Source organism: Protopterus annectens, chromosome 8.part0 (genome assembly GCF_019279795.1).
Source record: "Protopterus annectens isolate FY-2018-M chromosome 8.part0, PAN1.0, whole genome shotgun sequence".
Taxonomy (NCBI): domain Eukaryota; kingdom Metazoa; phylum Chordata; order Ceratodontiformes; family Protopteridae; genus Protopterus; species Protopterus annectens.
The window spans coordinates 1,915,774,373-1,915,787,841 of record NC_056741.1 but is presented as its reverse complement, the minus strand read 5'-3'; the positions used below and the strand labels follow the sequence as shown (position 1 = coordinate 1,915,787,841).

The 13,469-nt window shown below is 36.3% G+C and overlaps 1 protein-coding gene across 1 annotated transcript in view; it reads right to left on the bottom strand.

Moving 5' to 3' along the window:
• Positions 1-13,469, bottom strand: part of BBS2 (Bardet-Biedl syndrome 2) — a 1,992,563-nt gene that overhangs the window by 204,940 nt on the left and 1,774,154 nt on the right. The gene's annotated exons all lie outside the window — the stretch shown is intronic.

Sequence of the window (13,469 nt, the reverse complement as noted above, 5' to 3'; positions counted from 1 at the left end):
GTGATTTGGGGATGTTCCTTGCTATATGAGGAGGGTGAAAGCTGGATGCATGGAGGACAGTGTTAAATTGAGGATACTTCCTAAACACCTGCGTACTTAAAGTATGATCAGGTAATCTATTGATCAAGACATCAAGGAAGGTGATGTATCTACATGATGGTTAACTGTAAAATGCAGGCCCCATTTGTTGTCATTCAAATACAATATAAATTCCAACAAATAGTCCACATCTGTCCTCCATACCATCCAGCAATCATCCAAATAGCGTCTCCAAATGTCAATTTCATCCAGGAAAATATTCCGGCTACTATCATAAATGATTTGTTCCTCAATAAATGCCATGAATAGGTCAGCATAAATGGGAGCAAAGGATGCCTCCATAGCTGTACCCTTGGTTTGCCAATAGCAAATGGCCTGGTAAAAAAAGACATTGTTGGTTAAGACATGTTCTGCAAGACCTACAGTCTAATCACAGGCTATGTTCCTGTGGAATGGAGAACAACTGTTATTCCCCTCCACAAAGGTGACTTAGCAACAGACCCTGGGAATTACAGACCCAAAAGTCTGACCAGCCTCATCTGTAAGGCCATGGAACATATCATCATGGACCTCATAAATAAAGACATAAGCAACCTCCAAACCCAGGATCTGACACAATTCAGCTTTGTCAAGGGCAGATCCTGCCTGTTAAACCTGGTGGATTTCTTTAAAAATGTGACCAGGGCCATTGACGAGGGCAAATCTCTATACACAGCACACCTCAACTTGGCCAAGGCCTTTGACACAATCCCACACGCTAGCATTACTGAAAAACTTAGCAAACTGAATGTAAACCCATTTTTTGTAAGATGGGTTGCCAACTGGCTCACAAACCAGTCACAAACAATCAAAATGGGTGACTCCACATCAACCGTAGCCCTGTCATCAGCAGGGTGCCACAGGGGTTAGTGGTGGGCCCCTAACTGTTTGGTATATACTTCTTAAAAGTTAAGACCAAAACTAAGGGGCTGTGGCCGACCAAGTCTGCAGATGACTGCAAACTGGGTGCAATTATCGAATACCCAAATTATGCCAGTATAATTCAGAAGGGTCTTACATAGATCAACAACTGGTGTCTTAGTCACAGTCTCAAACTAAATGCAAAGAAATGCATCCTCATTCCCTTTGGTAAAAACAATGTCCCTTCACACTATCAAATTAACAATACCCTTTGCACCTACGAAGTGGTAAGGGTGCTGAGATCACAAATAGACTGCGACCTTAACTTTGACCACCATCTGTCTACTGTAGTAAGGAAGACCTTATACATAAGCACACTTGATTAGCAAAGGTATCACCTCTAGAGCAAAGGATGCTATAAACCTCTCTATACTTGTCACTAATCAGGCCCATATTTAATTATAACGCCCCTTTTGATATGTACTGGACAAAGCACCTGTAGCAATTGGAGACCTCAGAGGTTTGTAACAAAGAAGATCAAGAGACTCCAGCACATGCCTTACAAGACCAATTGAAGTCCCTGTCACTATACTCAGTATTGTACAGACTTCTTAGGGGAGACTTATGCCTGGCTTACAGAGCAATTCCTGATCCAAACCTACTGAATTTGCTCCACATCCGTAAATCAAATGGGACTACAGCTACCCATTACAAAGACCTAAATATGGCCTGCGACTTTAATAGGACATGCTGGAGGGAGTGATTTGTCTCCCAGTGAAGGACACATTTTTGGAATAGGCTGCCAATTCATGTGAAGCAGAGCACCTCTATGACACTGTTCAAAAGAAACCTGGACGAGTGGATGGGGCACAATAAATTCATACCGTGGATAGTGCCCACAACCCACCTGGATATGGGCAGCCATTATTAAATACAACCACCAAAAACAGGGTAGAGCTGACAGATATCACTTTACTGCAAAGATCTGGTACCTCGGCTGTTTGCCTTCAATGGACAACTAATGTAAAGTGTAGCCATCTTAAATACATTTCAAAAAACCAATGAATCATCTAATCATATAATTAATATCAATTATCATCATTTTACCATTTCAACCTAAACAGTACTCACATTATTAAACATTAACATTTCTATTTAAATAATTAATTTTATATTACTTTACAAGCTATCAACATTACATTTCATTCCATTCTATTATAAAATTTAATACAAAAAATATTGACAAAAGGAAAAACTGTGAAGCCAAACTGATGAAAAGCTCATCATTACATAATCTGCAAAACAACAATGTGCAATATCTTAATACACTAAATTCACTTCCAAATTTAGATCCCTTGGTGAAAGTGTCCTGTAATTTAAAATTAACTTGCTCTCTAGCTCTAACAACTTTCTAACTACATCACCCCCCCTCCCCCATGCTAAAGGCTGAGCCAGGACAGAATAAAATAAGCCTGAAGTGTTACCACTATGCGCACTCACAAAATGTTCAGCAACAGGACTTTTTAAATTGCCATTATGAACATCCCTAAGATGTTCCAAAATCCTAATTTTTACAGCCCTTTTGATTGGCCCTACATACCATTTAGTTTCAGCACAGTTACAACCAATGACAAACTACAGCACATGAGTAACAGCTAAACTTCCCCTTATATACAAATTTTTTACCATTAATACAACCTCCCATAATATTCTTAACATGGGCACAAACCTTACAATGACCACAAGGAAGCATGCCAAATGACTCCTGTTGAGTTTGACCCTGGGCCATGTTCAAAAGCTCCTTTAAATTTGCATAACGTCCAAATGAGAATCTAACATGTCTAGGAAATAACTTTCCCACATGGACATCCCTACTTATTACATGCCAAGATTCCAAAATCATTCTCCTCATAATTTCAGAGAACGCAGAATATTTAGAAACAAAAAAAAAATTCCCTTTCCTTTTCCTCCTGATTAACTAATCTAACATTGGCATGTTTACTCCTCTTAACCCTGGGAACACGTCTATTACTTGAGGCCTCAATTAAAGCCTTACTTAATATCTTCGCATCATAATCTCTTGAACTTAACCTCTTTTTAGCATTCAATAAAAAATCCATTTTAAATGCATCAGAGGTATTCCGAGCTATGCATTTGAATTCACCCAGAGGTAGAGAGTCAAGTAAATGAGGGGGATGCATACTAGATTCATGCAAAAAATTGTTTACAGCAGTTTCCTTTCTATAAGGTCTGGACTGAATTTTCTTACTATTATTTGAGTCCACATAAAACTCAACATCCAAAATACTACTTTAGCATCACCTTTTACCACAGAAAATTTCAAACCATGCTCCAGTGTTATTTAAATGAGAAGCAACTTCATCAAACCCTTTAGGGTCACCTTTACACAAAAAAATCAGGTCATCTATGTATCTCTTAAAAAATACGACATGCTCTTGAAAAAAGCTATTACCATAAATAAACCTTTTCTCAAAAAATCCCATGTAAAGTATGGCATAAGTGGGAGCATAAGGTGCTCCCATCGCCGGCCCCTTGTGATGTAGGAAAAAATCTTTTCCAAAAATGAAATTATGACTTTAAGCAAAACTCCAACAGTCTTGTCACATAAGCTGTTTTAGGTCCATCACCCATGATCTCCCAGATTGCTTCCAAACCCCATTTCAACTGGATATTAAGGTCTATATTAGAACATCGAAGTTTCAAAACTTCAAATCCTATTCAGCGAAAACTGAAAATATCGAAGAAACAGAAAAACACATTTTTTCCTAGGGAAAGAATTCAATTGTCTGTTTCTGTCGCTTCGGTAATTTCAGCACTGTGGTGGAAAGTTATGGGTCAGGTTCAGGTAAGTGTGCGACTGAGTGCGGATTAGGTATGTGTGTGATTGTGTGGACGTGAGGGTTAGGGCACTGGTGAGGTGAGTGTGCGATAGTGACAGACCTTAGGGTTAGGGTTTGGGTTAAGGTAAGTGGATAGTTAGTGGTGTGTGTATAGTTTAATGTAGGGTTAGGTGTAAGATTTTAGGTGTATGTGTATGGATTGCTGTTTGTTTGGTGTGCATGTGTTGTGTGTGTGTGTTTTGGAACAGCAAATTTTTTCCTAGGAAAAAAATTGCTGTACTGCATGTTTGATGTTTTCAGCTTTCGCTGAATAGGGTTCGATATTAGAACATTCGAAGTTTTGAAACTTCGATGTTGTAATATAGACCCGGATATTAGTGTACAGAGAGTTAATATCTACCACCACTCAATAACAGTCTTCATACCAAGGAATATTTTTTACTTCCTCACAGAGATCTGTTGTATTTTTCACATGTGCAGGAACTTTTGCCAAAACTTTTTTCAAAAATGAATCAATAAATAGGCCTACATTTTGCAAGTAAGAACCTATTCCCGAAGTTATATGTCTTCCTGGGGGATCTATAAAGCTTTTATGTATCTTAGGCAGAACATAAAAGAAAGGGTTAACAGGTTTCTCAATATACAATTTCTTTACATTCTCCCTGCTAAGCAAACCCAATCTTTCACCACGCTCTAATAGCTCTAACAGTTTCTCATTATACTCCTGTATACAATTCAAATCCAGCTTCAAATAATCCTCCTGCCTCAACAACAAATCAAAAACCATTTTATTGTATTGTGACTGACATGAAGACCCAGTTCCCACTTTTGGCTGCTTGTTTGAACACAAAATCAGAAAGCTGGCCTCTTAATGAGTTCAATGTTTCCCACTCATTCTTAGAAATGTTATATTTTTTATCCTTTTTAACAAATTAAAAAAAATTCATGTGAAATGTTTCCATTTATGATTATCCTGTTGAGGATGAAAATGTGCAAGAAAATATGATGGGGATGTTTGAAGGTTTTGATACTGGCTATGGTAGACTGTTCCTGTTCTGCCTACACCCAAGTAAGTTTGCGCCTCCTAAATTGTCTTCCGCAGTTATGTTATTTGAGTAGATTTTATGCAGGAAAGTTGAACATGAATTTTTTAAATTTGTTAAAAAGGATAAAAAATATTTTTTGAGAAAAAGTTTATTTATGGTAATAGCTTTTTTCAAGAGCAAGTCGTATTTTTTAAGAGATACATAGATGACTTGATTTTTTTGTGTAGAGGTGACCCTAAGGGGTTTGATGATTTTTTTTCTCACTTAAATACCACTCAGCTTGGTTTAAAATTTTCTATGGTAAAAGGTGATGCTAAACTGGTATTTTGGATGTTGAGTTTTATGTGGAAAATTCAGCTCAGACCTTATAGGAAGGAAACTACTGTAAACAATTTTTTGCATGCATCTAGTATGCATCCCCCTCATTTACTTGACTCTTTACCTCTGGGTGAATTAAAATGCATAGCTCGGAATACCTCTGATGAAGCATTTAAAATGGAATTTTTATTGACTGCTAAAAAGAGGTTAAGTTTAAGAGGTTATGATGAGAAGATATTAAGTAAGGCTTTAATTGAGGCTAACTAGCTCTTGAGTGTTCCTTTGCTCAGATTCCACTTGAATTGTAGTCGCGCTAGTACAACTAGTGAACTGGAACTGGTTTTTTTTTTGTTTGCCTGACAATCATTGTGGGTTTTGCAAATTATCAGTGACTGGTTCTTTACTTTGGAAATTTAATTAACCTCGATAATTAGGGTTTGTTATGGAGTCTTGCAAACCATCTTAGTAAACATCGCTGTGTGTGCTGATTAACACCTTACAAACATTTTTTTTTTTTTTTTAACCACCTTAATATGCTGTGTAACAGCTTTTACCTGTGAGCCTTTAAATTTAATTATGGAACCGAACCCGTTATGGTACTATTTCTATGTTTATTTTTTTCTTTATCATAGATGATGCAATTCAGGGATTATATATATACATAAATTTAACTGAATATAGGTCACATATTAGACTAGGTTTGTGCTCAATATAATAATTTAATCTTCTTTTACTGCCTATTGACTCTTTATCTGGTATTCTAGTATAACTTGAATGAACTTAGCCTTGCTCTTTATGATGTATCTTTGCTTACATGACACTCTCTAGTCTGTTTATATTTGCTATATGCATTTTGAATTGATCCCCTAGACAATATAAATGATTTATGTGCAAACTGTTGCTGAACTTGAAGCTTTTATACATGAGAATGTTATTTTACTGTAATGTTTCTGCCTGAACCATCTTCTATTTGAACTGTTGCTGAACTTTGCTTTTTTACATGAAAATGTTACGTGAGTTTTATAGTTGTGCCTTCTGAAGACTGTGTATGTTCTTTATCTAAAGTATTCCTTTCTTCCTTATTTTCCTAGCAGTATAACCCTCTGACCACCTGTAGATCTGGGTTTTGCATCCCATCCACAACTCCCCTCCTCCTCCTCTCCTCCAACATATCCTATACTTCCCAATAATATCCTAGCTACTTGCTCTCTTTTTAAACCACATGCCCTGTAAGCAGCAATTATTGTGATAGCTGCTGCAGTCATTAAACCAACTCTCTATCACACCTACAGTTGCCCTTCTGCTCCACTCTTATCACCATATCTATCTACATCCCCTTGCATTACTTCTCAATCAAATCTCAGTACAAACCTCTTATTTCACCACACCTGCCTTGAACATATATACTCACTGTCCACAGTCTTAAACACTTTTCCTATCTCTCTAATTACTCCTATTAATCACTACTTCATCATACTACATCCTACTTCCCTACAAACCTCCTCTGAATCCACTATGCCAACTCTATCTAGCCACACATTACTAAGACCATTCATCTTAATTCTAATATTTTCATCTCTTTTAACTTCCTACATCATAACTTCCTATGAACATTCTCAGATTATTTCTCCTCTATTGCCCTCTAAATGCACCTCAACAAATACAACACCTGTAGATTCATCCTTTTTGCATTCACCCTCTCAGTCCATTTACCTTCTATCCAAATATCACAGAATAGCACACTGCAAGTTCAGAAAAACCTTTCCCAAAAAAACATATGTTATTCATTATAATCTTAAACTACAAATATATCCTACTCTTCTCCTCTCCTCTTACTACAGGATGGTGATATTCACCCTAATCCAGGCCCTCATCATACTATAACTAATTTAAAACAAAACCAAACTATACCTTCAGCTCTCTCTTGCTCTAAACCTTCTAACTCTTTGTACATTGCCCATCTTAATATCAACTCCATGCCCTTCTTGAAACTGAAAAGTTTGATATTTTATGCCTATCTGAAACTTCCCACCTGGTTATAGCATTACTAGACTTGATAACTCAATACCAATAAAGCCATTAACATCATCTCTACCAACTTTCTATCAAACTTCCACAGGAAACTCTAGTCCTAGTGTGACTTTTATATAGATGCACACCTAAAATAACACTAACCCTACCTCTCATATCAGCCCCACTAGAATCAATAAAACAAACAATAAAGCTACTACCCTCAGATACAAAACATAAAATCGCCCCTCAGAAATAAATCTTGGCATAAGTAAAGTCAAATAGACCACCAAAAGTTTAGAGAGCTTAGAAATAGTACTAAAAGCCCTCCTAACAGACAAAAGAACTATTACTTTCAACTTCAAAACCACCAAAATGAACCTTCTGACCCTGACAATCCCACAATAACAGCTAATAACTTTAATTCCTTCTTCACTAATTCTATACAAACTCTAGCCAACCAACTATCTCCTGACACTTCTCAACTATCTCCAAATACCTTTAGAAATACTATTCCTCCCCTTCACCTACAACCTGTATCTACCTCTTATATACAATCTCTCATTCCCTGTCTCTATCTTAATAAACAGATCAATAAAGAAGGTATTTTCCCAGCAATCTGGAAAATATCTCATATCATAAGCTAAAATCACAGAAAAATGCATACATAAACAACTGCTCAACCACCTCCTCAAGAACGGCTTCTGGCTGACACACAACATGGTTTTAGACCTGATCACAGTACTACTACAGCTCTTCTCTCCTTCACCAACACTATCAACAATAAACTTACATCCTCACTTTTCTTAGACCTTTCAAAAGCCTTTGACATGGTTAATCACACACTTCTCTTGTACACTTCTAAAATTCTCCTTTTTTCCTTTTTCTCCTTACCTGGTTTTCTTCCTATCTTGCAAATCGTCAGCAAGCTGTACTCTGGAAAAATTCTCTCTCTCTCCTCCCTTCCCTTATCTTTAGGGTACCTCGGGTAGTCTCTAGGCCCTCTTCTCTTTTCTATCTTTATTAATGACCTTCAATCATCTCTTCCTAATACTACCTGCATACAATATGCAGATGACTACACTATAATCTGTACTGCCTCTTCTCAAACTGAACTCCAGTTTCAAACACAAATCAACCTTCTCAACTGTTGAACAGTGGTTCTACAAACTTCTGTATTACTTCATCTGACAACACAATAATCTCTCCTGACTCCTCAACCAAACTTCTTGGTTATATTATATATAATAATCTCAACTATGATTGCCATATCAACACTACAATAAAAGCTGTTAATAAAAGATTGGATTCTAACTCAATAGGCAAAATATGGAACAATCTTCCATCCACTTTGTCCTCTTTGCCTACTCTCCAACTATTTAAGAAACAACTTCCTCATATTTGTTATAAACTCTTTCAACCACTTCCTTTTCATCTTTTACTCACTGAGTTATTATTATGTTGTTTGTAAATATTAACTCCAGCTGGACTAAAGTAATAGACGTGTTTCCAGGGTTAACAGGAGTAAACATGCCAATGTTAGATTAGTTAATCAGGAGGAAAGGGAAGTTTTTTTGTTTCTAAATATTCTATGTTCTCTGAAATTATGAGGAGAATGATTTTGGAATCTTGGCATGTAATAAGTGGGATGTATATTTGGGAAAGTTATTTTCTAGACATGTTAGAATCTCCTATGGACGTTATGCAAATTTGAACAAGCTTTTGAACATGGCCCAGGGTCATACTCAACAGGATTCATTTGGCAGGTTTCCGTGTGGTCATTGTAAGGTTTGTGCCCATGTTAAGAATATTATGGGAAGTCGTATTAATGGTAGAAAATTTGTATACAAGGGAAAGTTTAGCTGTTACTCATGTGCTGTAGTTTATGTTATTGGTTGTAACTGTGCTGAACTAAATGGTATGTAGGGCAGACCAAAAGGGCTGTAAAAATTAGGACTTGGGAACATCTTGGGATGTTCGTAATGGCAATTTAAAAAGTCCTGTTGCTGAACATGTTTTGAGTGTCCATAGTAGTAACACTTCAGGCTTATTTTATTCTGTCCTGGCTCAGCCTTTAGCCAGAGGGGGTGATGTAGTTAGAAAGTTGCTAGAGAGCAAGTTCATTTTAAATTACAAGACACTTTCACCAAGGGGTCTCAATTTGGAAGTGAATTTAGTGTATTAAGATATTGTACATTGTTGTTTTGCACATTATTCCATTATGAACTTTGCATCAGTTTGGCTTCACAGTTTTTCATTTTGTCAATATTTTTTTTATTAAATTTTATAATAGAATGGAATGAAATTAATGCTGACAGCTTGTAAAGTAATATAAAATTAATTATTTAAATAGAAATGTTAATGTTAAATAATAATGTGAGTACTGTTTAGGTTGAAATGGTAGAATGATAATAATTGATATTGATTATTGTTAATTGAATGTGATTAGATGATTCATGTTTTTTTGAAATGTATTTAAGATGACTACACTTTGCATTAGTTGTCCGTTGAAGGCAAACAGCCGAGGTACCAGACCTTTGCAGTAAAGGATATCTATCAGCTCTACCTTGTTTTTGGTGTTTTTTTTTTTTTTGATTATTAAATACAATCCTGGGTACTGACTAGAGTATCTATGGTATTACACTGGGGTGAAATGGCTAGGTTTGAAATGACATCTGGGCTGACAGCCTAGTAACCTCCTCTGATCCTAATATGTTGAGTTTACTGTTTTATTGTTCGAGGGAAGGTATTGGGTAAATAAACTCACGTGATGCACTTGATTCTTGTATTTTAAAATGAACATTTGTATTGCGAAAATAGTTCCGATGCAGTATCTATAAGTTTTTAGAATGAAAGTGCTCAACAACTTTTAACGTCTATAATAAATGTTATTTTAATTTTGACTTGTGTCATTTTATAGTACCACAGGACTTTCTGCTACTTTATGAATATAATATTCTGTACAATTATTGCTATTCTCCTTAAAAGTCTGCATCCAAAATCCCAGTCTCCCCTTGTTTTTTGAGCTTCCCCCGTTTCATCATCATCCCTTTCCACTTTGAATTATAGGTTCTGGTTGTGCTGTATATAGGAGCCTTAACTGTGTAGCTCTGAAATACCCCTTCAAACTGGGTAATCGCAATCTGCTCTGTCCTGCTGGAAGAATCAGCTTATCCCACTTGACTCTTGCAATCTTCCCCTCCCAGATAAAATTTTCAGCTCTTTATTAATTGCTATCCACAACTTCTCCTCTGGTTGATAAAAATATGCCTGATGTGTATAATATTAAAGGGACTAAAACATTTTAACTGCTTGTATCTTATTATCCATATCCATATAACAGAGCTTCCAATTTCTCAGTTTTTGTGTTATCTTTTATTTGGTCTCTTCCCGCATATCCTTAGCTGCCACATTGAAATTATTGTTAATCCATACTTCTAAATACTACATTTTATCAATTCTCCATAAATATAGATATTGCTGAACTAGTTCATGTGTGGGCACATACTTTACTGCTACTGCCTTTGGTTTGGCTTCATTAATTTTGTATTTAAAAAATATATGAAACTGTCTCAAAATGTTCTACAACACTGTAATGTCCTTTTCTGCTTTTATCAGGTATAAAATAATATCATCTGCAAATAGAGCCAGCTTTTCTTGACTACCATATCAACTGTATGCTTGAATTTCTGAGTCCCTTATTTTCTTTGCCAATGGTTCTAAATATAATGCAAATAACAAAGGGGAAAAAGGACACCCCTGCCTGGTCCCTCTGGTCAAGCAGAAATCATCATAGAGGAACCCACCCAATTTAATATTCACCTCTGATCCCTCATATATCCTCATAATCAACATTATAATTTCATCAGGGAATGCAAATGCTTCCATTGCCCTGCTCATAAAGTCCCAGCTTACTCTGTTCAAATGCTTTCGCTGCATCAAGACCCACCAACAATAGTGGTATTTTTTTATATTCTGCTTCCCTCTGGATCATCAATGTTCTGTTAATGTTGCTGAATGCTTGCCTCTCCCCACAAAACCACAATGATCCATAGCTATCAATTTTGGCATCACTTTTGTCATTCTCTTAGCCACTATAGACAAATACTTTTATAATGGTTTAGTATTGAAATAGGCCTGTATGACGCTGGATCTTTACCCTCTTTAGGTATTACAGCTACCACCACTTTCTTCCAGGATGTTGGTACTTCTCATCCTTTTAAAATACTGATTTCCAGATCTTTATCAGTTTTTTCCCTCCTAGTTTCCAAACTTGCACAGGAATACCATCTATTCCTGGGGACCTTCTGTAGATTGGTTATACATCACTATTTTTATCTCATCTCCTCCTATCCTGTTAATAATTGAGCCTCGTCTACCTCTAACCTTGGCATATTTAATTCTTCCATAAACATTTCCATTTGTATCTTTTCTTGATTTCCATATTTCTCTGCTTTATACAGACTTTCATAGATTTTCTGAAATATTTCTAATACTTCTACAGGATCTCTTGCTATCTTCCTTGTTATAGGCCCTCTAAGCTTGGCAACAGCCCTTTCTACCTTCTGTTGCTTGAGCTGTTGTGCTAAAGGTTTTTGTGTTATAGAGTTATCAAAAAACGGTTGTTAACAGCAATCTTTCTAAACTCACGCATATTATTGAGGTTATTTTCTGGTTAGCATTCTGCAGTTGCTCATCTTATTCTGAGAGACTCCCCCTATTTTGCAATACTTTATAATTTGTCAGTCCCTCTAAATAATTACTGTTACATCTTAACCACATCTCCCCCCTTTCATTTCCAGCCTATTTTTAAACTCCACTTTAATTTTATCCCACTCACTACCTATATTTCCAGAAGAAATTTCTATCTTCTCTAATAGTTCATGAATAATTTCCACTACCCATTCCTTAAATTTCACTCTTTTCAATAGAGAGGCAGGAAAGTGTCAGTGTCTCATTTTTATTTCATTACCCCCATGTTTTTATTTTAGTTATTATTGGAGCATGATCTGAAATAGTTAGTGAGTGCATATCAAGATGTTCAATTAAATGCACATTCCTGTGAAATGTAAATTCTGTCTAGCCTAGCCCAGTTTTGTATCTTGGGGAATAATATGTAAATTCACTTCAAATAGTCACATCTTCCATTCCAAATATGCCAAATATTTTCATTTATATTTCCCTTCTGGGCCCCCCAAACACATCTTCACTGTTGCAAATCAAATTCCAGTCCCCACCTATAAGTAATATTCCTTGCTGAAAGCTGATCATTTCTCCCAGAATTTTCTCAAACTCCATTACAGTAGTTTTAGGTGGAATATAAATACATGCCAATGTAATCCTCCTCCCTTGCCAGTAGCCCCTTAGTACTATAAATCTATCATTATCTTTTTTTATCTTCTTCTATCACTACTGGACCTCCTCTTGCAATTAATATAAGTATTCCGCTTTTCTTTTGTCCCACATATTCCAATGAATAACCAACCTGAAAACCCTACTTTACCAAATTCACATGTTTAGTTCTTTCCAAGTGTGTCTCATGTAACACAGCTATTTGCACTCTGCATTTTTAATATAGCTCACTGAAGCACTACACTTTCCTTTTTGTATTTATCTCTGAGACCACTGACATTTAAAGACATTACAGAAAGCATCTCTTTATTAAAAAGTTTTATTCCCACCTTTTATGTATAACATCTTTTTTTTACATGTCTAGTTCCAGCTTTTGTGTTACATGCATATACTGTTTTGCAGGTTGATCTTTTATACAGCTGTTTTTTGTCATATCCACAGCCTATGTCACATCTTACAAAACTTTTGTCTCATTGAAAGCCCTCAAAAAGAAAATACATCCCCAATACCTCCTAACACCTATTAACTTAGTAATAACACAGAAAACTATGTACATCCTCAAATATTGAAGTTTTACCCTCCTAACAGGAACAAATGTTCCAAACTGACAGCCACACTCAGACTTGAGTTAACCTAAAAGAAAGGTTATCCATGCTAAGCCACATGGTGCAGCCTGTGCTTCTACGAAAAGCTGTCTTATTTTGCCTTATCATAGGATAATAGGAGGTTACTACGCTAATGGCCCTGGGGTGCTTACAACCCTAGCCATGAGTTTCATCCCAAAAAACAAACCTCAGTCAGCATTTGTAATCCCTGTCAATGAGGAATAAAGGACGAATACCTGGGGCAAATTTGTGGCTATCTTTAGAGCTCTCCCAGCTGGGAATACAACTGAATGCTTTCAGAGAACATCTCCTAGCCATTTCTCATCAGATTGTCTCCT